The following is a 22,198-nucleotide window of genomic DNA, read 5'->3' on the forward strand; positions in this document are numbered from 1 at the left end:
ACTGGGGAAGCCCCAGGGCCCACCTTTAAGGTGTTATAACCCAAACAAAAATATTTCTGGGGACCTCCCTGGTGGTCCAGTGGTTGAGAGTTCGCCTTCCAACCCAGGAGGTGCAGGTTCAATCCCCTGGGCAGTTGGGATCCCACACTTATTTTTTTTCCTTGAGGCCCAAGAGCCAAAAGCAAGGAACAGAACAAATATCATAACAAATTCAGTAAATCTCAAGATTGTCCACATCAAAAAAAGAAGAAATCTTAATTTTTAAAAAGTTTCAGTTTTCTTTTCACCTTCTATCCTTCCCACTTTTCCAAAGAAGCAGTCAGGTAATTAAACAGAGATCAGGAAGATTCCAGTTATCCAAAATGCTCCTCACATTGCCTGTCCTTCAATTCCAGGAATTCTACTAATTAGTATTTCTGCTCAAGGTTATTTTTTATTTATCACAATTGGAATAGTCCTCCTTTTCTCGATGTTGGCTTGGGTGTTGGGACAGCTAGAAGATCCAAAATGGCCCCAGTCACATGGATGCTAGTCGTGCTGGTGGTTATGTGGGGGCTTCACTGGACTATTATCTGGGAGCCTCTGTTCTCTTCTATGTGGGTTTGTCTATGTGTCTGCTTGGGCTTCTTCCCAGCATGGTTGTTAGAGTCTAAGAAGGAGCCTTCCAGAAAGTCAAGGCAAGTAAAAGTTAAGACCTTGCCGCGGAGGTACACAGTGTAATTAGGAAATATTACACTAATCAAAAGAGTCACTTCCTAATCCAAAGAGAGTAGGGAGGGAAACAAGCTTCACCGCTTTACGAGAGGGTGGCAAGATTATAAAGCAAGAAGGCTGTAAAATGAGAGACATGGTGTAGACACCTCGAAAACATAACCCATCACAGGCCAAGTCTTCCTGCAGGACTCGAACTGTTTAACACAGCAGGAAAGACCGTTGCAAGAACAGGACACGTTGAAAGCAAATCAACAGCAGGAAAAACATCATGATGTCACTGTAAGAACATAGAGGGTGGAAGGCCTGAGATTTGGCGAGCTCTCAAATGAGTTCTAGAACATTCTTACTCAACAGATGCAACACATCTCCAATCAGTGCATGGGAAAAGGAAAAGTCAGGGTTCATTTTCACTACTCGACAAAAACAGTCAGCTGGGACTGCCAACTAGCGGAACACTGCATGTGTATTACCCTACGGCGATACACGGTGCGTGCTCCCTACTCCTAGCACCAGACAGGGTACCGTGGGTGGCACAGGAAGAGCCAGTGCTTGCCTTCTAGCACTTGTATACTTAGATGCATGTTTGAAATGAGAATCCTATTAGAATTGAGCTCCCCAAAGTCTACCCAGTCACATATTCCTGAGGAGTCCTGGGAAGTTAGCTTAAATCTATCAAGAGTTTAACAAACACTTAAATCATTTAAGGAATCACGGCTTGTCTTGCTACAATGCTTCAAAAAAGGAATGGTTAGTAGAACCTGATCTAGGGTGAGGTACAGACCATTATTTGGGGGGAAGGAGTCATAGTAGCAAAATAAAATTAAAACCAGAGGCTACATGGGTGTTCAGAGGAAGAAGGCAGAACCTTGAGGATGTTATCCAGGCATGTGACTCCCAATTGCCTACCTCTTATCCTTATTACCTAGCATAGAATCAGAAGCTCTGTTGGATGATCTGAACCTAGACAAAAAGAATACTTCCAAGCATCTTATTACAATAAACTCTGGCAAGAACAGAGCTGGCACTCTGTACAGTGATCTGAACATTTATCAGAGTACAAGACTATAGAGGATTTGTCTGTTGGCAAAATACAAAATCTATTCATTTTTTAGAATAAAAATGTACTTAACTATGTAATGTCTTATGGTAACATTCTTTCAAGATAGGGAAATGCTCCAGATTCGTGGATAGGGTTTGTATGTGCATGCTCAGTTTCTCAGTTGTGTTTGATTCTTTGCGACCCCATGGACTGTAGCCCGCCAGGCTCCTCAGTCCATGGGATTCTCCAGACAAGAATACTGAAATGGGTTGCTATTTCCTTCTCTAGGGGATCTTCCCTACCCAGGGATCGAACCCACATCTCTTGCATTTCCTGCATTGGCAGGCAGAGTCTTTCCCACTGAGGCATCAATAGGGTTTCCACCTTTCATAGATATATAATAACAATGAGATTTGAACTTCTTGATATGGAGTGTCTAGTACAGCTTTCTACTTGGATTAGAAGGTCACCTTGGGTTTCCTAACTTGTGTAAGAGCAGCAAACCCATAACAAGCATTCAGCGACTGCTACTGAATGGATAATTTCATGACTGGAACAGACAGGACAGCTTCATTGGATTTTCCAGGTCTCACCACCTGCCCCCAGCTCCCATCTCACACACACAAACCGACCATTTGAGTTGCTTTCAAAGACCCAAGAGACTATAAGCTGCTTCAGATTCTGAGGCATTTCAATTCAAAAGTAGAGTAAATATTCCTCAATCTGAACCACACAGGCTGCGTTCATTCAGTCTACTACTTTGGAACAGTTGTTTTCTGTAGCAAGACACTCAGCAGTTATAAGTAAGAAATAGGGCTCAAGTGGAAAATATTTATAAAGGGAACAAAAGCAAATGGTGTTGTGTTTGCCAATGACATCTTGGAGAACCAGTGGGTATTAAAAGAGGAAAAACAAAGAGGTCTGATATTATAATATGCCTTTCTTTCAAGCACACAGATACACACAACCAAAATAAGGCAACCCCCTTTCAGGCTCTGAAAGGGGGAACACTTCTGGCAGAAATAATTGCTCTGTACTTATTGCTGCTGGAACTGTGGCCCAACAGGGGAATAGAAGGTACAAGGCAATGAAGTAGAGCTGCAAGGGGGACCAACAGGCACTGAACAGTTTACAAAAGGCTCAGTTTGTTCTACCTGGAAAGAGGAGTGTATATTTTAAAATATCACATTTAATTAACACTTGAAGAGAGGAACCTAATGGCTCACACCAGTAATTCTAGGCAGCTTTTGTATGAAATAGATGAAGGGGAAAAAACCTGATTAGGCACTGGCCGTAAGCACAGTTTCCTTGGATTTCCTTTTTCCTCCTTACCATATAATAACACGGCTGAAAATTAGTTCTGACAGCTAATCAGTGTGAGTGGCTCTTTCTTTTCTTGGAGTGGTTAACAAGTACTGTGCGCTATGCCAACACACCATACTGCTGAATGGATGTAAGAAGGAAAGAACTGATTAGTTATTTCACTGCAGCTCTAAACCTCTGTTCAGTTGGATCAGAGGGATTCTGTGGTACTTGGGTCTGTTCTGTGTCTGAGGCCAACCTAGAAGTGTCAGAAGCCAGCTCTGCTAATATAGCAGCCCCTCCTCCTACCTACTGGCCCAGGCCCCACACCACCCCTCTCCAATGCCTCCCACTCAAAGTTACTTCTGTTCCTGATGGCACATTGGAAAGCTGAACTATGAAGATGGAGTGCTGAACTAAATTTAGCCTGTTAAATGATAAAAAGGGAATTAGCTAAAGACAAAAGAAGCAGATCAAATCCAGCTCTCCCTTTAAGAGAAGAGCTTGGACCCCAAGAGGCTAGCTCAGACCAGGCTCAGAATTTGTGTGTAACAGGCAGATGTGAGCTAAGGCCATCCCAAGTGAATGGGCAGGAGTTTCCTTACCCAAGGAGTGTCCTTTAGTTGGCTAAAGGGAGTCTGCTTGCCTCACCAAGAATTTTGTTTTTATAGCTTGGAATGCAAAAAAAAAAAAAAAGATTGTTGCTAAAAAGGGCTGTGATGGAATGGAATGGTGGTAAAGAGCTTTAAGATTCTCCAGATGAAAGCTGTGCAAAGGGGTACAGTGATTGCCCCACCAATTAAAAATAACGGCAACAGCAAAGGTGGCCCAAGGGGAGGTATGTGGGCCAAACAGCCCACGGGATTCCAAATCCTGCCCCAGAGCTGGGTCTCACTCGAAATCCCAGGAAAGGTGCCTGAAACTACAGCTCCTGACATGTCCCTTCCTAGGGCAGGAGCCCAGGGAAAGTGTTATGAGCTTAGCAGGGCCATGTCATAAACCAAGGCCTGAATGTGGCACCCCTCCCTGCCATAAGGCTGAGAGTACCTATGTCCAAGGAATCAAGCGGGGGTGCTCTGTCACAACCCAGTTAGGCTCTGGGTCTGGTTCCTGGAATATTTCCCTTTCAAGGTATCCCTCGAGGGTGGAATGGGCACTCGTATTCTCCAGGCAGGCTTCCCTGGTGGCTCAGATGATAACGCATCTGCCTGCAAGGCGGGAGACCCGGGTTCAATCCCTGGGTCGGGAAGATACCCTGGAGAAGGAAATGGAAATCCACTCCAGAACGCTTGCCTGGGAAATTCCATGGGTGAAGGACCCTGGCAGGCTACAGTCCATGGGGTCGCAAAGAGAGACACGACTGAGTGACTTTTTCACTGTCATTTTTATTCTTCAGTTCAGTTCTCCTTGGCCCTCTGGAGGGAGGTGAGCCCCTGAAACAAGAATGAGTCTTCTTTAGAACCAATGTCCTGGCATTTTAGGGCTGTGTTTTGCTATGTGTATGCCAAAAGGTCAAAGAAAAAAGAAAAACCAAAATCACTTTTAAAATGCACAAGCTGTATCTTGGCTAGATAAGCATTTGTCCTATTTTTTTTTAATTGTGATAAAATACACATAACAGAAAACTTATATTTTAATCATTTTGAAGTGTACAATTCAGTGGTATCAAGTACATTCATAACGCTGCTCAACCATCAGCACCATCTGGTTTCAGAACTTCTTCATCACCACGAAAGGAAACTGCTACCCACTGGCAGTGACTCCCTCATTTCTACCTCCCCCAGTCCTTGGCAGTCACTCATTTGAATGCTATTGCTATAGATTTGCTCCTTCCTATGTTTCATATAAATAGAACCACACAATATCTGGCCTTTTGTGTCTGGCTTCTTTCACTCTGTATAATGTTTTCAAGGTTCATCCATATTTTGGCATGTACTTCATTCCCTTTATGGATGAGTAATATTCTGTGGTATGGACAGAGCCCATTTGGTTTATCCACTCATCAGTGGATGAACATTTGGGTTGTTTACAGCTTTTGCATGTTGTGAATAAACCTGCTGTGAACATTTGTTTACAAGCTTTTGTTTGCACATTTGTTTTCAATTCCTTTGAGTACATACGTACAAGTGGAATTGTTAGGCCCATATGACAAGTCTATATTTAACTTTTTAAGGGACTACTACCCTTCTATATAGATGCTGTGCAAGGCTATGGTTTTTCCAGTGGTCATGTATGGATGTGAGAGTTGGACTGCGAAGAAAGCTGAGCACCGAAGAATTGATGCTTTTGAACTGTGGTGTTGGAGAAGACTCTTGAGAGTCCCTTGGACTGCAAGGAGATAGAACCAGTCCATTCTGAAGGAGATCAGCCCTGGGATTTCTTTGGAAGGAATGATGCTGAAGCTGAAATTCCAGTACTTTGACCACCTCATGCAAAGAGTTGACTCATTGGAAAAGACTTTGATGCTGGGAGGGATTGGGGGCAGGAGGAGAAGGGGACGACAGAGGGTGAGATGGCTGGATGGCATCACTGACTCGACAGACGTGAATCTGAGTGAACTCCGGGAGTTGGTGATGGACAGGGAGGCCTGGAGTGCTGCAATTCATGGGGTTGCAAAGAGTCAGACACGACTGAGTGACTGAACTGAACTGAATGTGTCTTCAACAGATGAATGTCTTTCTCCTTTCTTGGAAATGTGATGGCTCTGGGACATGTAACTGAGCTAGAAGTCAGTAAGCTAATTTGAGGGAGTAGGTGATGAGTCTGCTCTTAGCCACGCTTATAGTGAAAGCTGAGCACTGAAGAATTGATGCTTTTGAACTGTGGTGTTGGAGAAAACTCTTGAGAGTCCCTTGGACTGCAAGGAGATCCAACCAGTCCATCCTAAAGGAGATCAGCCCTGGGATTTCTTTGGAGGGAATGATTCTGAAGCTGAAACTCCAGTACTTTGGCCACCTCATGTGAAGAGTTGACTCATTGGAAAAGATTCTGATGTTGGGAGAGATTGCGGGCAGGAGGAGAAGGGGACGACCGAGGATGAGATGGCTGGATGGCATCACTGACTCAATGGAGGTGAGTCTGAGTGAACTTCGGGAGTTGGTGATGGACAGGGAGGCCTGGCGTGCTGTGATTCATGGGGTCACAAAGAGTCAGACACGACTGAGCGACTGAACTGACTGACTGATTGACTGTATCATTTTACATTCCCATCAGCAATGTCGGAAGTTTATGATTTCTCCACATCCTCATAAACACTGGTCATTTTCTGTTTTACAATGGCCAACTTTGTGAATGTGAAGTGGTATCTCATTGTAGTTTTGATTCGCATTTCCCTAATTATGCAGAGTACATCATGAGAAATGCTGCACTGGAAGAAACACAAGCTGGAATCAAGATTGCTGGGGGAAATATCAATGACCTCAGATATGCAGATGACACCACCCTTATGGCAGAAAGTGAAGAACTAAAAAGCCTCTTGATGAAAGTGAAAGAGGAGAGTGAAAAAGTTGGCTTAAGGCTCAACATTCAGAAAATGAAGATCATGGCATCCGGTCCCATCATTCCATGGGAAATAGATGGGGAAACAGTGGAAACACTGTCAGACTTTATTTTTTGGGGCTCCAGAATCACTGCAGATGGTGACTGCAGCCATGAAATTAAAAGGTGCTTACTCCTTGGAAGAAAAGTTATGACCAACCTAGATAGCATATTCAAAAGCAGAGTCATTACTTTGCCGACTAAGTTCCATCTAGTCAAGGCTATGCTTTTTCCAGTGGTCATGTATGGATGTGAGAGTTGGACTGTGAAGAAGGCTGAGTGCCGAAGAATTGATGCTTTTGAACTGTGGTGTTGGAGAAGACTCTTGAGAGTCCCTTGGACTGCAAGGAGATCCAACCAGTCCATTCTGAAGGAGATCATCCCTGGGTGTTCTTTGGAAGGAATGATGCTAAAGCTGAAACTCCAGTACTTTGGCCACCTCATGCAAAGAGTTGACTCATTGGGAAAGACTCTGATGCTGGGAGGGATTGGGGGCAGGAGGAGAAAGGGACGACAGAGGATGAGATAGCTGGATGGCATCACTGACTCGATGGACGTGAGTCTGAGTGAACTCCGGGTGTTGGTGATGGACAGGGAGGCCTGGCGTGCTGCGATTCATGGGGTCGCAAAGAGTTGGACACGACTGAGCACCTGAACTGAACTGAACTGAACTGAATGACTAAGGATGTTGAGCATGTTTTCAAGAGCTTGATGACCATTTGTATATCTTCTTTGGAGTTGTACAAATAACTACTCAAGTCATTACCTATTTTGATATGATTTTGTTGCTGTTGAGTTATAGGAGTTTTTATATGTTTTGAATATTAGACCCTTATCAGATATGTAATTTGCAAATAGATTTGTCCCATTTAATGTGTTGTCTATTTACTCTCCTCACTGTCCCATTTTCAAAGAGGGTATACCAAACAAAGCATTCATATGCTTTTAAGAAAGGACTGCCAAATAAGATAGTAACCACTGTAACAGTTCTGAGCTAAGGAAAGTCTCCCTGCTGTCACTCTTTTACTCTCCTGGCCACAGCCCAACACTCCCCGAAATAACTAAGCCAACAAGTCATATAAAGAGCCCCGTGTGCCAGACTGGGTGCTGAGTGCCTTAACTGCATTTTCTGCCGTCCTTGTAGCTACATAAGTGTTATTACTCCCATTTTACAGATGAGGAAACTGAGGTGCAGAGGTGTTAATGAGTGACCAAAGGTCTCAATGATCACACACACCAGAGTCAGAATCTAAACGCAGGTTTGCCAGACTCCTTCCTACTCATCCAGGTGTTTGTTAAATATTTTCTGGGGAGCATTAGGGCCTCCATGTGGGTGCCTCTGGGGTTTTCCTGAACACAGAGAGGGGGATCAGTGAAGGGTTTGGGTCTCTGGGGCCAGCACCCACTCCAACCACAGACCCTCTGCTTTGATCTCTTTTGTAGTTTGGGGCTCAGGAATAGGACTTTGGGGGGGAAAAAAAAAAAAAAGAGGCTTCCAGTGTTAAAAAAAAAATGTTTGAAAACCACTGCTGAATCATGCTGCTTCATGGGAGGAGAACCCAAAGCTCTTGCAACTTCTTGTAAAATAGAGGTTTAGTTAAAGGAAAACCAGTTATAAATGTGGAGCTGTTGTTCAATGGGTATAAAGTTTCAGTTATGCTAAATGAATAAGTTAGAGAGATCTGCTGTATAGCATATGCCTACAGTTAACAAGACAGGGCCGTGCACTTAACATTTTGTTAGGAGTGTAGCTCTCATGTTAGGTGTTCTGATCACAAGAAACAAAACAATTTAAAAAGCCTAAGGAATACCAGGAAAAGTTGGGAGGTTTCAGAAATGTCTGCTACCTTGATTATAGTGATGGTATCATGTCTTTGCATACATCTGAACTCACCAGTTTGTACACCTTAGATATGTGTGTGCATGCTAAGATGCTTCAGTTGTGTCTGACTCTGTGTGACCCTATGGACTGTAGCCCACCAGGCTCTTCTGTCCATGGGATTTCCCAGGCAAGAATACTGGAGTGGATTGCCATGCCTTCCTCCAGGGGATCTTCCCAGTTTAGGGATCAAGCTCGTGTCTCCCATGTCTCCTGAATTGGCAGGCAAGTTCTTTACCACTATCACCAATATGGGAAGCCCTAGATATGTGCGGTTTTCTGTATATTGATACTCCAATAAAGCAACTTCAAAAAAAGGGAATCCAGTTTTTGGCTTCAGTGATAGAAACCTTTTGTGCTGTATTCACACACGCACGCATACCCTCTCCCTCCGTCGCCCTGTTTCTGTACATTCCTCCTTCAGGTGCACGATGCCAGCTCTGCAGGGTGTTGCCTCTGAACACCCACTCATGAAAAAAAAAAAAAAGTGGCTCTTGCCAGCGACTGTGCCCCCACTTCCTGGGAGCCACAACTGTCGCCATTCATCAGTCAGGCATGCTGGCTGCTTACCTTTGAGAGCATTCTCGCGAGCAGCCAGCCCCAGGGACTCCCCAGACCAGTGTCGCCCTTCTCGTTCTTCTATTTTGCAACTTAGCATGTGATGACCGTGGTTGGGAACAGAGCCATCCCTGTGGAAACAGCACAAGGTGAGGCTAAGTCTTAAGAAAAACAGGTTGCAGGTAAACATGCTACCAGACCGACAACTGGCTGGGACAGAGAGGTGGCTGCATCACCAGGTAAGCGGGCGAGGGCACTGCCCGGCCCACTCAGCGTTTCTGACCTTTGGGCAAGAGGCGGCCGGTGGCCAGCGGAGCTCTGGGTTGGAAGACCCCCTGCACGCAGGAAGCTGGTGTGGTCTCAACTCCCTGCCTTTCACTCTTAGGAAACTCGGGCCGCCGGACGTGAGCTCCATGCCTGGGAGTTGGCATTTGAGCTTTATTAGGGTGTGAAGATGAGCAGTTGTGGAGAGGGCAAGGGGCCCTCCAGTGGGTGGGCAGCGATGTGGATTTGTGCGGCTTCTTAGAACTCCAGCTGGGGTTTCTGAACATTTGTTTTCTGTGCCAGTGAAGTGTTGCCAGATGTCTGCTCAATTCCAGTTCTCATGTGAAATCGCATGGAGAGGTTTAATGCCTTTTAAACTTCTTTGGTCAAAGATGATGGAGGGGTGAGGGGGTGATGAGGAATCTCCCTGCCCACTAGATACATTGAGATCTAAGAGCAGGATGCCCTTTCCTCCTCCACGTGTCATTTTCTCCAACTTAAACACTACGCAGGGCATCTTGTTTCCTTGTGTTCTTAAAATACCCACTGACAGTGAGTATCTATTATCAAACTCCTATAGGGTAAATGTCAGCAGGGTGTCATAGAGATGTGCTTTCCGAAACACTGAAAGGCCTTCCTCACCTGCGCATCCTCCCCAGTGATGTGCTCAAGTACTCTTCCTCCTCCTCTAATTTAGTGAAAACTTTCCTAAACTTTAAACCACTAAGTCATTATTGTGTTAGCTCTCCAATACAGCACTGTTGCCGCCGGAAGGCCCCTGGCAAGTACACTTGTCACTGCGGACCCTGTGCTGCTGAGTGACCATCTCTGGAAGATCTAGGCCAGAAAAACCCAATGAGGCACAGAGAAGAGCAAGCCAGGGGTGTCCTGCCACTTGCTCCTTTGGTGTTCACACCAATGCTGCTGCTGCTGCTGCTGCTGCTGCTGCTGCTACGTCGCTTCAGTTGTGTCCGACTCTGTGCGACCCCAGAGACGGCAGCCCACCAGGGTCCCCCATCCCTGGGATTCTCCAGGCAAGAAGACTGGAGTAGGTGGCCATTTCCTTCTCCAATGCAGGAAAGTGAAAAGTGAAAGTGAAGTCACTCAGTCAGGTCCGACTCTTAGCGGCCCCATGGACTGCAGCCTACCAGGCTCCTCTGTCCATGGGATTTTCCAGGCAAGAGTACTGGAGTGGGGTCGCACCAATGCTAGGCCACACCAAACACACCAATGCTAGGCCACACCAAACACACCTACCCAGCCAAGCTGTAGTGGGAGGGCCTCAGGCACCCAGCGTTTGAACGCTCCATGAATCATCTCTGGAGCACTGAGTGCGTACAAGTTGAGAAACGCCCCTTTCCTTCATCATTCTTCCTTTCAAAGCCTAGGGGTCCAGCTGTAATTTATTCTCTTCTTTACAATCAGAAAAGGGCTTCCCTTGTAGCTCACTGCCTGCAGTGAGTAAAGAATCTGCCTGCAGTGCGAGAGACCCGGGTTTGATCCCTTGCTCAGGAACATCCCCTGAAAAAGGAAATGGCAACCCATTCCAGTATTCTTGCCTGGAGAATTCCATGGACAGAGGAGCCTGGTGGGCTACAGTCTATGAAGTCGCAAAGAGTCAGACACGCCTGAGCGACTGACACTTTCACTAACACAATCAGAAAAAGTTTCCCCTATACCCTGAGAAAGAATAAAGCTAAGAGGAATTTAGCACCGTCTCGCCTGCCTTATTTCCCGATGTCCCAGGTATTGACATGCACCGTGGTGCCTAGTGTTTTTCTCTTTTATTTTTCAATCAACAAGATGAGTTACCACCAACGAGCCAGGGAAAACTTTTGGTGGCAAAGTTTCCAGCTAGGAGCAGCAGAGGGGAAGAAAAGGGCACCCCACACACACACCGACTACTGGCCCCTAAGTGCCACTGGTCAAGCCTGATGCAACCCGCTCCACCCTGTCACAGCTCTTCAGCCTCTCAGCTTAAAAGGGATGAAACTGATAAGTACTTGAGAAACACTGAAAAACATCCTTAAGGTGTATGAGAGAGTGGGGAAGAAATCTGTTGGTGGACCGCTGTGGCCCCGGAGGGAGGGGAATAGGATAAGGTGCTAAATTCACGTAAACCCTCTGTATCACAGTTAACCTTGCTGGTTAGGGTGAGTCGTGGTGCTTCTCCTGTTAGATCTTCCTATTGAACTAAACCAGCAAATCTCAGGGATTTGATTAGAATGATCAATACTTTTCTCTCAGGACTGACATGCTTTCAATGAGAAGCAAATCACAGAATTCTGCTTGAGAATATGACTTCTGTGAAATCAAGCAACAAGAAACCTTCCTCTCTCACATCATGAGGCTCTCCCTAAAGCCCTCTGGCAACCCTGAGCCCTCAAAACGTAAACTTAGGCAGCATTTCAAAGTAATCACAGGGCGCAATCTTATTCAGAGGGTTAGATACACAAAATATGGTTACTGCAAGCATTCTTGCTCAATTAATCATGGCCTGCCAAATTAATTCCTATAAGCAAAGAAAGAAGTTCATTTTCTAATGACCCACATTGACTTTTCGAAGTCATGCATGTCTCTAAACAAAGAAAAGAGAAGAAAGTGGTGAAAGTGAATATTGAATTGCAAGAAGACTTTACGAGAAGCCTAAATTTGAATTGGGGTTTTATTTCTATTTCAACAATAACTGCTGCTAAGTCGCTTCAGTCATGTCCGACTCTGTACGACCCCATAGACGGAAGCCCACCAAGCTCCCCCGTCCCTGGGATTCTCCAGGCAAGAACACTGGAGTGGGTTGCCATTTCCTTCTCCAATGCATGAAAATGAAAAGTGAAAGTGAAGTCGCTCAGTCATGTCCGACTCTTAGCTACCCCATGGACTGCAGCCTACCAGGCTCCACCGTCTATGGGATTTTCCAGGCAAGAGTACTGGAGTGGGGTGCCATTGTCTTCTCCCCAACAATAACTACCATTCTCTTAATCAGTAGGCATACATAAAATTCTATCTTCAGAACCACGCCCTGTGTTCATGCTGGTACAGACAGGTCTGGATATGCTCAGGATCTGGGGATTAGGCTCATCTATTTAGGGTCTGTACGCTTACTGGGCTTAAGAGGTTCCTAGGAAGTGAATTATTCAACTGTCTCTGTCCTCCTGATTATATAACCCATCTATGGCAGAAAGGAAAGTGTACAGTTGTGCGTCATCAGCTGTCTGTGTTCTTTTAGTGTCTCTTGGTTCTTTTAGTGTGTTCTCTTGGTGTCCCAGCGTCTGACCTAAGTCTCACTGTGAACCACAAATCAAGATATCTGATTTAAACAATTGTTTTTGGGGGGCTTCCGGGGCTGTGTGTGGCACAGTTGTTAATGAGACATGAATTTGCAAATAATTCTTCAGAAGCTTAAGACTAAAAAGGTATAATTTCTAAAGGATTTAGCATATTGAAAACGGATACATTCAAAACAAGCTTCCTTCTTGAGAAAGAAAATCAATTCTAAGTGTTGTGTCATAGAAACGTGGTGTTGCATCCGCTTACATCTACACCCACAGCCACACACTCCGCCCCTCCATTTCCCCATTTCTAGCAATTCTGTGACAGAAGTCACGTTTCTGAGCTGTTGTCACCATGTTATAAAGTCAAGACTGTTTTACTTCACTTTCACTTTTCACTTTCCTGCATTGGAGAAGGAAATGGCAACCCACTCCAGTGTTCTTGCCTGGAGAATGCCAGGGATGGGGGAGCCTGGTGGGCTGCCGTCTCTGGGGTCGTGCAGAGTCGGACACGGCTGAAGCAACTTAGCAGCAGCAGCAGCAAGGGTACCTTGGTGATCACCCATTCCCACTGTCTCCTCCAGTATTTCTGGAGATATGAGTACAGCCCAATTACGGACTGCCTGCATGGGAGGGGCGGGGAGGGGATCTTATTCCAAAGGCTGATTCTTCCCCAGACCCACTGAAACAGAATCTCTTGGGTTGGCATCAGAGGTTAAAAAAGATCTCTAGCTAATTCTTGTGCACAATGAAGTTTAGTGACCGCTGACAGCAAGACCACAAGTCCATAAAGGAGCCAGACCCAATGCCTTGATTTCATTCTCATATGTATCTCAGCAACTGTATCTCCAGTTCACCACCATCCTCCCACGGTCCAATGATAAGAAAAAGAAATGTACAAGAAAGGTTTAAATGTGAAGGAGCAAGATAAGAGAAATAAAACCTAAGTAATTTATGCTAAAATGTGAAACAAGATAATTTTTAACTCTTTTTAATGACACCAAGACATCTCAGACATAATTACTTTTAAAGCCATCGCGATTCAGGTAACCAATTGACTGAAATTACAAACACATTTTAACATGGATGCCGATTTAGAGCAAATGAACTAGAGACATGAGAACAGCAAAGCAAAGCAAAGCAAAATAAGACAAAACAGAAAGTGGGGTTTTTCTTCAAAATATTTTTAAAAAATGCTTTATTAAAACATATGGATAGACAGTAAAAGTGTTAGTTGCTTAGTTGTGTCTAACTCTTGGCAACTTTATGGACTGCAGCCCACCACGCTCCTCTGTTCATTGAATTATCCAGGCAAGAGTACCGGAGCGGGTAGCCATTCCCTTCTCCAGGAGATCTTCCAGATCCACCGACCGAACCCTGGTCTCCTGCTTTGCAGGCAGGTTCTTTACCATCTGAGCCACCAGGAAAGCCCTGGATAGATAGTTCAGTTCAGTTCAGTTGCTTAGTCATGTCCGACTCTTTGCAACCCCATGAACCACAGCACGCCAGGCTTCTCTGTCCATCACCAACTCCCAGAGCTTACTCAAACTCATGTCCATCAAGTCGGTGATGCCATCCAGCCATCTCATCCTCTCTCATCCCCTTCTCCTCCCACTTTCACTCTTTCTCAGCATCAGGGTCTTTTCAAATGAGTCAGTTCTTTGCATCAGGTGGCCAAAGGACTAGAGTTTCAGCTTCAACATCAGTCCTTCCAATGAATATTTAGGACTGATTTTCCTTTAGGATCGACTGGTTGGATCTCCTTGCAGTCCAACGGACTCTCAAGAGTCTTCTCCAACACCACAGTTCAAAAGCATCAATTCTTCAGTGTTCAACCTTCTTTATGGTCCAATGCTCACATCCATACATGACTACTGGAAAAAACATAGCTTAGACTAGAGGGACTTTTGTTGGCAAAGTAATGTCTCTGCTTTTTAATATGCTGTCTAGGTTGGTCATAGCTTTTCTTCCAAGGAGAAAGCATCTTTTAATTTCACAACTGCAGTCACCATCCACAGTAACTTTGGAGCCCCAAAAAATAAAGTCTCTCACTGTTTCCATCATTTCCCCATCGATTTGTCATGAAGCGATGGGACTGGATGCCATGATCTTAGTTGTCTGAATGTTGAGCTTTAAGCCAACTTTTTCACTCTCCTCTTTCACTTTCATCAGGAGGCTCTTTAGTTCCTCTTCACTTTCTGCCATAAGGGCGGTGTCGTCTGCATATCTGAGGTTATTGGTATTTCTCCCAACAATCTTGCTTCCAGCTTGTGCTTCATTCAGCCCAGCATTTCATATGATGTACTCTGCATACAAGTTAAATAACCAGGGTGACAATACACAGCCTTGATGTAGTCCTTTCCCAATTTGGAACCAGTCTGTTGTTCCATGTCCAGTTCTAACTGTTTCTTCCTGACCTGCATACAGATTTCTCAGGAGGCAGGTCAGGTGGTCTAGTATTCCCATCTTTTTAAGAATTTTCCATAGTTTGTGGTGATCCACACAGTCAAAGGCTTTGGCATAGTCAATAAAGCAGAAGTAGATGTTTTTCTGGAACTCTCTTGCTTTTTCAATGATCCAGCAGATGTTGTAATTTCTGGTTCTTCTGTCTTTCCTAATTCCAGCTTGAATATCTGGAAGTTCACAGTTCATGTACTGTTGAAGCCTGGCTTGGAGAATTTTGAACATTACTTTGCTAGCGTGTGAGATGAGTGCAATTGTATGGTAGTTTGAACATTCTTTGGCCTTGCCTTTCTTTGGAATTGGAATGAAAACTGACATTTTCCAGTCCTTTTCCTGCTCCCACTGCAGAGTTTTCCAAATTTGCTGACATATTGAATTCAGCACTTTCATAGCATCATCTTTTAGAATTTGAAATAGCTCAACTGGAATTCCATCACCTCCACTAGCTTTCGGAGAAGGCAATGGCAACCCACTCCAGTACTCTTGCCTGGAAAATCCCATGGACAGAGGAGCCTGGTAGGCTGCAGTCCATGGCGTCGCTAAGAGTCGGACACGACTGAGCAACTTCACTTTCACTTTTCACTGTCATGCACTGGAGAAGGAAATGCAACCCACTCTAGTGTTCTTGCCTGGAGAATCCCAGGGACACGGGACCTGGTGGGCTGCCGTCTCTGGGGTCTCACAGAGTCGGACACGACTGAAGTGACTTAGCAGCCACTAGCTTTGTTCATAGGGTGCTCCCTAAGGCCCGCTTGACTTCGCATTCCAGGATGTCTGGCTCTAGGTGAGTGATCATACCATTGTGGTTATCTGGGTCATGAAGATCTTTTTTGTACAGTTCTTCTGTGTATTCTTGGATAGACAGTAGTTACCAATAAATATACATATACTGGGGACAGAGATCAAAAGTTTTCTTGATAAGAATACATACTCAAAGGTGCTGGGAGACTACTGCTTTATTTCATTCCTTCACAATCTTGGTAGTTCAGATCAATCTAATAAATTTTTGAATTACAAAATGATACTAATATATGGTCCTCTGTGACCCTTCTTAGAAGATATCTGTATTTTAACAGAGGACAATGCTTACTCCAGAGGAAGCCATTCAAGGTGAGTTTCAGGCTTGCTGGCTGGCAGGTAGATGAAACTCTGGGGTAGAGAAGACTTTCCCTTGGCTGGGAGGAGGAAATCAAAACAGGCATGGTTTTTCAGTGAATTCACCACCAATTACCTTCTATTTTCCCACCTGAGTGGGCTTCAGACTATGCTCAAGTAGGTTACTGGTGGTGCCCTCAGATAGTCTGAGGCCAAGTGTCTTATTGGTGTTTCCTATATTCATACTTTTATTGCAGTTTTACATGGGCTATTTCAGTTTGAAGAATCAACTCCATGAGCACATCAATCCCTTCATTTGAAGAAATATTTTATTTGTGTTTTGCTTGGGAAGGAAAACTCAGTTCTTGATCTTGCCTCTGCGTTTCTCTCCCTTTCACTCTACATTATAGCCAGCATGGGTCTAATTCACGCTTCCAAAAATGCCAAACATATTTTGCAAAGGGATCTGCTTAGAGTGATGGAGTATCCTGGTTTGCCTGGGATTGTCTTGTTTTAACATTGAGTGTCCTTCATTCCCAGTCTTGCTCACCCAGAACCGCACTATGATATGATAGTAGGATAGCCACTTTGTTGTGGTTTAGTCGCTCAGTCATGTCCAACTTTTGTGATCTTATGGACTATATTCAGCCAGGCTCCTCTGTCCATGGGATTTTCCAGGCAAGAATACTGGAGTGGGTTGCCATTTCTTTCTCCAGGGGAGATTTTTGACCCAGGGATCAAACCCACACCTCCTACACTGCAGGCAGATTCTTTACCACTAAGCCTTCTGGACTTCCCCACTAGCCACATGAGGCAAATTAAGTCTCAGTAAGTTAAAACAGATAAAACAGCTTCTCACTTGCACTAGCTATAGTTGAAGTGTTCAATAACTACATGTGGCTTGTAGTTACCTTATTGGCCGAGGTAGACGTAAAAATCTCCAGCGTTGCAGCAAGTTCTGTTGGGTAGTGCTGAGCTAGAGGGTTTTTCCAGCAATTACCTAGAACTAACATCTTTGAAAACAGTACCCTGGTCAGGCATCACCAGTTGGTTGAGCAAACTCATGTGATGGGGCCTGCCGTCTCAGTGAACACACAGAGTGTGCTAGCTCAGCAAAGCCTCAGTGAAAACTTTTGTTTTTCAGAGTTCACATTTCCTGATGCATCAGGCTTCTGGAACCATGCCCCCAATCTTCCCGGCTCCTGGGGATTCATAAGCAGTTGTTGGCATTTAGTGAAAATGGGGACATGGCGTATGAAACAAACATGACAGCAAGAAAACATAATCTGCCTCCTTTTAAATTGTGTCCATGAGGGATGAGGGGGCACACCAATTGCGTTCCCATGTGTGGGTTTTCCCCTGATGCACAGCACAGCAAGGAGGGGTGCTGGACTTGACCGAGTTAGAGCCAAAGGAGGACATGCAAGAGGAAAACTGTCTTAGGAACAGGTGCTTTTAAGTCAGTTGCATCCCGACCCCAAGCCATCAGCTGGCTAGAACAAGGCTGCTGCTTCTCTTACAAAGTGGCCAAGAGTCACGGAGGACACAGCACTTTGGCAACACCCCTGCTCCCCCAGGTCTAAGGAGAATTAGAGACAGAAGCAAGAACAAACCGCCCATTGGTCAGAAGTCTTTACTGCAATATCTAGTTGTGAGCACAGGGATTTATTTGTTTCAATAATAGGTTAAGCACCTACTATTGGCCCTGCTCTTGAGTCATTCACTGTCTAGGAGGGGGGATTAATATGTTCGCTGGCTTTTAAAATATAAAGTAACCAATGGTTGTTTGTGAAGACAGTGATGTGATAATGATGGTGGTGATGACTAACATTTATTGAGAGCTTTCCACGTGGTAGGCTCTACTCAGTGTTTTACGTGAAGAAATAAAAGAAGAACACTTTAGGAATATAGATGCCGGAAGGACCCCCAGGTGACAATGTAACACACTTTCAAAATTTCCAGGAAATTTAGCAAATAAGCAAAGCAAAACTCTCACACGTTGCTTGAAAAAATAGTCTAGTGAATCGATTTAGACAATGGGTGTTATTTTTCAAATAACCTTCTTTATTTTGGAATGACTTTAGATTCACAGAGTAGTTTCAAAGAAAGCACACAGAGTCCCCATATGATAATTGGTTTCTGAGTCAGAGAGAAATGCCTTCAAGTCCCAGTTCTGCTATTTATTGTTGTGCCCTTGGATGAGTTATTTAACCACTCAGACCCTCAGATGCGGCTTCCTCAATTGTGAAATGGCACAATAGAAGCTACTTTGGAGGGCTGTGGGAAGGAAAACAACGAATTTGTGTGAAGTGCTTTGTACATGCCTGGGTCTCTGATGTGCTTACTAAACAGTGCGTTATTATTTATGTGGATCAGATCTTCGTTTAACAAATGAATGAAAATAATATGTTATAATAATTTTAAATGGCCAATATTTAATAGCTCTGGTTTCAGCTGGGACAGATTGAGAGCAGGAGAAGGGGGTGACAGAGGGTGAGATGTTTGGATATTATCACCAACTCAGCAGAGTTTAAGCAAACTCCGGGTGATAGTGAAGGACAGGGAAGCCTGATGTGCTGCAGGCCCTGGAATTGCAAAGAGTCGGGCACAACTGAGCGACTGCCCAACAATAAGCGCATAGTTTCCGCACTTCAGAGGACATGCTCTATTTCCTCATCTAGTTCCTTTTCTCAGGCAGTTGAAGAGGCCCTCAGTCTACCCTTAAGCCAGATTCCGTCCACACCAGGCCAAGTGGGTCCACTGTCACGTTGTCTCACATTGTAAACATGTCTCTGCCCACCCGAAGAAATGGAGGGCCAGTGGAGTGCATGTACCCACTGTCTTAGATAGCTCAGGCGGATATAACCAAAACACCGCAGACTGGGTGACTTAAGCACAGAAACTTATGCCATGTGGTTCTGGAGCCGAAAAGTCCAAGACCAAGGTGCCCACAGACCCAGTGTCTGGTGTGAGATCACTCTGCAGCTTGTAGACCATCATCTTCTCATTGTATCTTCACATGGCAGAGAGCAGAGACAGGAAGCAAACTCTCCCGTGTATTCTCGTAAGAGCACTAATCCCGTCTTGAGGGCTCCAGCCTCATGACCTAATTACCCCTCAAAGCGTCTCCAAACACCTGCCAATTGGGAACTAGAGTTTCAACATGTGAGTTCTGAGAGGACACAAACACTCAGTCCAGGGAATCCATGCAGGATGGGAGGCTGAAATACCCTCCTCTGGTCTGTGCAGCGGAGGCTCCCTGAGAGGGCCCACACTGCATCTCCTCGGGAGCTCTAGGCATGGGCCCAGGGGCTCCTTCTTCTGTGGGCTTGGGGAAAGTTCCATAGCTCAGCGTCCCGCTGTCCCCCTGCTGGGCTGGGGCTGGAAGCGGCAGGGCAGAGAGATGCGAGGACCTTTTGCAACTTTTTCCCTTTTCTTCATAGTCTACGATCTCTGTGGTCCTGAAAGCTGTTCCTCTGTTTCTCAAACTCAGAGAACTCCCAGGAGCCTTGGGCCCTGTGTGGTCCATTAGAGCCACACGCGTGTGTCCCCATCTGAGTGGAGGAACAGACACTCCTGCTCTCTGATTCCTTCAGAAGAAAATACTAACTAGATAATATTTGGGCTATGAATTCAAAATCAGTTTTCGGAGGCTTCAGAATTTGGTCAACAGTTGAACACACATGAATTTTCCCATATGTCACACTGTTAGCAAAAAACTTCTGATTATTACTTACAATCCTCCTTGATTAAAGCAAAGACTCCAGGTCAACACTTACCATTTACTTTTCTTCTTACCTACCCTTGCCCGCATGAACTCGCCCCCGTTACACACACACACACAAAGAAAGAGTTGTGATAATCCACAAACCTTGGACTTCACGTCTATTTCAGTTGCTCTTTTCAATTCCTAAGAAACCACTCAGTGGGCACTGGGGAATTCTGGGTTACAGGCTTAATGGAAAGCCCCAGGTCAAGAGTAACAGCTCTTCTTCAGTTTACAAGTTAATGTTGACCTTAAGAGAATTCTAAAATATGCTTGAAAATCGTTCCCATCAAATGTTTTCTGGAAAGAGTTTAGCCTTCTTGCAATGAAGAACCTATGGCAGATTCAGCACCTCAACATGCCCTTCAGCAAAGATACACTGCGAAAGTCGGCCCTGCCACTTTCCGTTCCTGTACTTTCTAGCAGTGAGGCACCTGTCGGTTAGACGGGCATTCTGACCAGGTGCCACCTGTGAGGACAGACAGGCTAGGGGTAATTCCCATCATAAAACCTAACACTGACTGAATACTTACTTAGCACTTCACATGTACTGTCTCATTCAATCTGTGATGAGTTGGGCATTCTTATTATCCCATTTTACAGTTGAAGAAACTGAGATTCAGAGTTTCATTCACTTGCTTGCTATCACATGGGTGAGAAGAAGTGAAACTAGGGTTTGAAGAAGGACACACTGACTTCGGAGCCCACACTCTTGGCCATTAAGTGACCAGGCTTTGCCTCACTTCATTCTGGAGCCCATGCTTCTTTGGAAGTCAACATTTAGCTACAGACCAGCAGGTTCACCAAACAGAAAGCAATCTGAGCACCACCCAAATCATCCAGCATCTTGCAAACCTTTCCTCAGTCATCCCCTCTCTCTCTGAGTATCCCCGTAATGAAGTCAATGATGGGAGAAAAATGGCAGTGCTGGGACTGAGTGCTGGGTTTTCCTGTGTGGCACTTTGCCCAGTGGCTTCTAGGCCCAATGTATCCTCTTTTAGCTCCTAAGATGGTCCTCACTTTGAAAGCTACAACTAGACTCATAGGACCAGGGATGCTCACTTTAACACCATCAGAGAGCCAAAAACTTTGTAAAAGCTGTTCTGTGTTATTACAACAGTTGGGAGTCAATAGGCCTGCCATGAAACAATCACTGTTTCCAAGAACATAAAAAAAGTCACCTCCTCAGCACTTCAAGTAGCTCATTGGCAAAGAGGGCTCGTGGTTTGAGGTCAACCTTGAAGACAAGTGGCTAGGCTTCATCTACTCCCTATGTAAGCCTTTTCCATATCATTTTAATATTACTCCCTCTGAATCTTGGAAGGTGGACAGGGAAGGGGAAAAGGCAGAATATCATGGGAAAAGTTTTGATATCTTTGAAGACAAGTATACAAAGGGTTGATACTGGAGTACAGGGTCAGGAAGAGACCTTACCTCTGACCAGCTGAGAAGCAGCTGCACTTCTGTCCACAGGAGCTCACAAGCTATAAAACATTCTCATCCTGAGCAGGCCAGGTTTCAAAGAAATCTACTGTTGTTGAAGGTAAGAGAGAGATGCTGAGTTTATTCTGCATTAGCATGTGATTTATTTTTGGCACCAATAAAAACTGGAATCCCTTTGAGTAGCCCCAAAATGCCATGATTCTGGAGGAGAATGATGGAAAATGTACCTCCACCAACCAGACAATGTGAAACATTCTAGATGAATAATTGATACATAATGATTCAGACAGGGTTGGCAGACAGAAAATGCCAAAGGGGCCTACAGATTTGACCTTAAACTTCAGCCATTTTGTAAACAAGTGTTCTGGGAGGTTTCACTTCATTTTCATACAGGTCAAGTGTGGCATTTCTATTCAGGAGTCAGTTGAGTAAATTATTAACCAAAACAACTCCTTTTGACCAAATGAGTCAATTCTGCAATAAACAGTTTGGCAGTTTGTATGCATTTTTGGATCTTTTTGTTTACTTTTTTGTTAAGGGGATTAAAAAAAAAATACAGCAACCTTTTCCTTGCTTTTATGAAACACTGCCCTATGTTTCTAGGCAGAAAAGCAAAAAAAAAAACTTTCAAAAGGTCGCCTGATGTCATTTCAGCAATGCAGAAATAAGAAGAAAACCAACTAACATGAAAAAAAAAAGATGTATCGGATAACAATCTTTGGCAGATGTCTTAAAGCAGAATATATAAACATGCCTGCCATAGACGTAATACTCAGAGGATTTCACCTTGAAACTCGATAGCTGTAATTCCTTAATAAAGACCACTTGTTTGTCAAGGGCTAGATTAATCTCTGAGCTGGGTTCTACTG

General features: G+C 44.6%; 1 long non-coding RNA gene across 1 annotated transcript in view; it reads right to left on the reverse strand.

Moving 5' to 3' along the window:
- Positions 1 to 4,420: 4,420 nt before the first annotated feature.
- LOC138425314 (uncharacterized) overlaps positions 4,421 to 22,198 on the reverse strand; it is a 32,804-nt gene continuing 15,026 nt past the window's right edge. The window contains exons 4-6 of the long non-coding RNA XR_011251167.1: positions 21,321 to 21,417; positions 9,042 to 9,160; positions 4,421 to 4,488 (exon numbers count right to left, since the gene is read on the reverse strand). This is a non-coding gene — a long non-coding RNA (uncharacterized lncRNA). The remainder of the gene's footprint in view (positions 4,489 to 9,041; positions 9,161 to 21,320; positions 21,418 to 22,198) is intronic.

Source organism: Ovis canadensis, chromosome 20, assembly GCF_042477335.2.
Source record: "Ovis canadensis isolate MfBH-ARS-UI-01 breed Bighorn chromosome 20, ARS-UI_OviCan_v2, whole genome shotgun sequence".
NCBI lineage: Eukaryota > Metazoa > Chordata > Mammalia > Artiodactyla > Bovidae > Ovis > Ovis canadensis.